The sequence below is a fragment of the Sinocyclocheilus anshuiensis genome, unplaced genomic scaffold, assembly GCF_001515605.1.
Source record: "Sinocyclocheilus anshuiensis isolate Anshui unplaced genomic scaffold, SAMN03320099.WGS_v1.1 scaffold51, whole genome shotgun sequence".
In the NCBI taxonomy this organism is placed as follows: Eukaryota; Metazoa; Chordata; class Actinopteri; order Cypriniformes; family Cyprinidae; genus Sinocyclocheilus; species Sinocyclocheilus anshuiensis.
In genome coordinates, this window is record NW_015548296.1 from 2,047,318 (window position 1) to 2,052,317 (window position 5,000).

The following is a 5,000-nucleotide window of genomic DNA, read 5'->3' on the forward strand; positions in this document are numbered from 1 at the left end:
CATACACACATTCTACACACACACACACACACACACACACAAGACGCTCTCTGGCCTCATACGCAGCATTGCACCAATCCAGCGCCTCCATCACCTCTGCTGAAAGTGGCAGCCCTCTCTCACTCCGTCTCCGAGTGACATGATAAATTCAATGTCATGTGTGTGACGGGCACTTGGGCTGGCTTCGGGGCCCCAATCTGGCTTGGTGGCACCCAGGTGCCTTCGGGACGCCACCGGGGCACGTGCACCCCCCGCGCTCGCGCACACACATGTATACACGCACAACCTCCCATCAATCCGCTGAAGTCCGGGCCTGTCAGAAGCCGGAGCAGTCGCTGGTGGGGCCATTGACCCGCTGTCAAACCGACAGTTAAAGGATTTTAAATGACTTTGCTTTCTGATTACCCCTGCATGCTTTTGCTCTTTTAAATAACCTTGTTATTGTCGATGCTCTGCAAATTGCATTGTGGATGAAGAGAGCGGGAGAGCGGGCACAAATCGATCACTAACGCTGGAAATATAAAGCCGAATGCCAGACACACAACCTGAGCCCCTCCGGGTCACTCGAACGCATTACCATATTCAGATGCGTAAGGCTGAATGCCTGAGCCAGAGCATCGGAGACGAGATGAGGGGAAAGAGGAAGCGAGCACAGAGCATCTGCCCGCTGTTTTGTCACATCGCCTACCGACCGTAAAATAATTAGACTTCAGTTTGAATCATAATGCTGGCCTTATGCTGTCAACTTACTGACAACAAGAGCATTTAGAGGCACGAAGACAGACGATTCAGCTGCTATAGAATTTATATGACTGCTTATCAGTGCTCTATAAAGGATAGAGATGTTAAAATAGATACAAACTGAAGAAATGAAATGGCAGGGTGGAGCCACGGGGAACTCTGTCACAACCTTTTCGTGACACCTTGTTTCAAAGCCAGCCTGTGTCAAACAAGAGCCCTAAATGGTCTACATGGTGTGGTAATAATCTATGAATAATGCAACAGTGAACTCACACCCACCCTGTAACACAAACCCCATAATGCAGGGGCATTTACATAGAATCTTTCAGTGTCAATCAAACTCTGGTCACTCATAGATAGCACATCCCGCATACTAAATATTTACTTATATTCAGCAAAGAGGCATTAAATTGATTGAAAAGTGACAGTAAAGACATTTTAAAAAAAGCTGTTATTTTGACATTTCTATTCACTGATATACATTAATAATAAGAAGAAATGTTTTATTGAGCAGCAAATCAGCATATTAGAAAGATTTCTGAATGATCATGTGACAGTGAAGACTGGAGTAATAGCTGCTGAAAATTCAGCTTTGTGGATGTTTTAGAATATATGTGACCCTGGACCACTAAACCAGTCATAAGGGCTGAATAAATAAGCTTTCCATTGATGGCTGGTTTGTTAGGATAGGACAATATTTGGCCGAGATACAACTATTTGAAAATCTGGAATCTGAGGGTGCAAAAAAATCTAAATATTGAGAAAATCACCTTTAAAGTTGTCCAAATGAAGTTCTTAGCAATGCATATTACTAATCAAAAATTAAGTTTTAATATATTTATGATAGGAAATGTACAAAATACCTTCATGTAACATGATCTTTACTTAATATCCTAATGATTTTTGGCATAAAAGAAAAGTCCATAATTTTGATGTTTTTCTTTTTTGTGGTCCAGGGTCACATATTTAATTGCAATAACATTTCACAACACTATCTTTTTTTTTATGTATTTGTGATCAAATAAATGGTTAACATAAGAGGCTTCTTTCAAAAGTAAAAAAAAAATCCTACCTCCCTTTAAATTTTTGAACGGTAGTGTATATAAAAATACAAAAAACGGTTACTTTGATGTTAATAACAGGGTCGGCACGCATCATATACATTTAATTTAGCTAATTTTGGAGCTACTGCTGCATTATCTGACCCTTAAAATGCCTGATGATGTAAACTAATGTAATTACATTGATTTATTCAGGTTAAATTATATTTTTTCAATAATTTAGGCAAAAATGCATGATGCACCTTATGCTCACAAAACATTTTTACAGCGTAGATTTTATAATATAGGTCTTATATTGGAGGGTTGTTGGTTTAATTTATAAAATTCAGTATTTCACTGTGTATGTGGTATAAAACTTTTTTTTTTTTTTTCAATCTAAATAAAACATTAAAGATGCCACGACGTATTCTGGAGCATGTTTATGTTAACATTTACGAGGATTACACAGATGGATGTGTTGACATTTGTGTGAATACACAGGATTTAACAGAGAAGAAACAACAAAACGCAGAAAGGAAACAAACAAATAAAAAGTTGTGAAAACCAACAAAATCAAACAAACAAAAAGCACAGACACAAAAAGCGCATTCTGGCATATTTTCTTATCCACACTGACATTCAAAAACACAAAGGGGGCATCGTGTAATATTTTCCGCTTGCATGCACACAAGCACACAGACACACATGCACGCAAACACTAAGGTAAATAAATAATGTCAGTGTATTGACTGTTGTTTGTCACTTGCTGTAGCCGTAGCTGCAAGCGACTGGTGGGCATGTGATGTGGGCTCTTTTAGCTGCGAGTGCTGGTCCTTTACTCTGTCAAGCCGCCTGTCAACTTTTAGCTCTCAGACATGTTACAACCCGCCACAGAGGAGCTGACTGAACAGCAAACAATTGAGACAGAAATAAAAAAGGCTCCATCGAAGTACCTGACACAGTGCTCGATCAGAGAGAGTCGGGAATCTAGTCTACTTCACTGGAGCAGTTTTGACACATACAATGGAAATGGAAATGCACAGCACTCGATAAAAAAAATCTGAATCAAAAGGGGAGAAAAAGGTCTCCATCAGAAGTCACACCAAGGTGAAAAAGCACATACCTGCACCAAGACGAAGAATCTCTTCTTCCATCTTTTCCACAGGTTTTTCCCAATGGCCCAAAGGTATCTGTGAACAGACGCAGAGCAGGTGTTGCATCATTGTGTCAAGATATAGCTTGCTGGATGTGTTCTTCTTAATTTGGGTTATAAATTATTCTCTCGTTTAAAAAACATAGAACATACAGTAATATGTACATTTACAAAAAAAAATTTGAAAAAAGAACAAAAATCAATGCATAATTGAGAAGACATTCATATGCTATAAACAGACAAAATAGGTGAAAAACATAGAACATACAGTAATATGTACCTTTACCAAAAAAAATTGAAAAAAGAACTAAATCAATGCATAATTGAGAAGACATTCATATGCTATAAACAGACAACATAGGTGGCTGATTATTTGAAGATGAGCTATATAGATCCTTTCCAAATAAAATGAGAAAAAAAATAATTTAGAAAAATGCTACAGCTATGACATTTCAGCTATAACACTAAAAATGTGTTCATTAAATCAAGAATGATATATACACTTTTCTCAAAAATGAAATAAAATGTGTCCTTAAATTCAAAACAGCTTTACAGAAAATCACGCTGTCAATTTAGTCACATTTGGCAGATTAAAGATGGACTAGAAGTACACTGCATATATGCAGATATAGTTGGGCAGAGATTTGCTATATTGTACATATCATTTGAATGAATATTTAAAATGAAAAAAATCTAAACTAAAACCTGCTACATAATGCAAATTCATAGACGATGACATAAGAGTCATATATTTGGGGAGAATCAGGCAGAGATTTGCTATATTGTACATATCATTTGAATGAATATTTAAAATGAAAAAAATCTAAACTAAGACCTGCTACATAATGCAAATTCATAGACGATGACATAAGAGTCTCCTCTCAGTAAGTAGAGTGAGTTTTAACACAAGCAAAGAATAGATATGGATTCTCGGGTGTAGGTTTAGTGCCCCCTAATGTCGAAAACATTAAATTGCACTGAAGGCAAAGGCACATCACATGGGACATGATGATAAATATAATTAATTGACCACTGCAGTCAATTAATCAATCAATGGAACAATCAATCAGTCATTATTCCAGTCTTCAGTGTCACATGATCCTTCAGAAATTTTCTGATATTCTGATTTATTACCAATGTCGGAAACAGTGATACTTTTTTTTAGGATTTTTTGAATGAGTAAAAAAGTTAAAAAGAACAGAATTTATTCAAAACAGAAATTTTGTATCAATATACACTACCATTCAAAAATTTGGGGTCAGAAATGGCTGGAGTAATGGCTATTGAAAATTCAGCTTTGCACAACAGGAATAAATTATATTTTAAAGTATATTAAAACAAAAAAACAGACATTCTAAATTGTAATAATATTTTACAATATAACTTTTTAAAGTTATCTCAGCACTGGATCAAATCCATTAGAACAGCTACAGGCACGCAGGGGGGCTGCTCATTTTGGAGAGCCGATCACCTCCTCATGGCAGAACTGAGCTCAGATCAGTGCTGACTGCTTAAAGAGCTGTGAGAGTATGGGCTATAATGAGTTGTGATGGGTTCAGTGTGTGTGTGTGTTTCTGACCCGTCCCAGCTCTTTGTCCTCCAGTGCCAGCACTCCTGTGCTCTCAGTGAAGAGTTTCACCTTTACTGCTGGAAGTGGATGAGTGGTCGTGAAGTCTCCTTGAGTACCCCAACTAAATGAGAGAGAGATTAAATCATTGTTTTTTTTTAAATGGTTTTTCAACTAGGGGTGTAAAACTACATAAATATGATTTAAAAAATTGCATGCATGAATTTAATAATCAATCATGATGACTATAATAATAATAACACCATGTTACAGAGACTGTCTCAAACTGCACACTCACACAGAGAATCATGATACATGATATACAAATCTGTTACACATATTCCACTGCCTACTTAAAGGGATAGTTTAATAGTAGCCTTTGACGTCCATAGTATTTTTTTCTTCCATACAATGGAAGTCAATGGCTACTGTCAACTGTTTGGTTACCCAAATTCTTTAAAAAAAATTTAATAAATTCATACTGGTTTGAAAAAACTTG

At 36.7% G+C, this 5,000-nt stretch overlaps 1 pseudogene; it reads right to left on the reverse strand.

Moving 5' to 3' along the window:
* Positions 1-5,000, reverse strand: part of LOC107656027 (calcium-dependent secretion activator 1-like) — a 109,832-nt pseudogene that overhangs the window by 54,800 nt on the left and 50,032 nt on the right.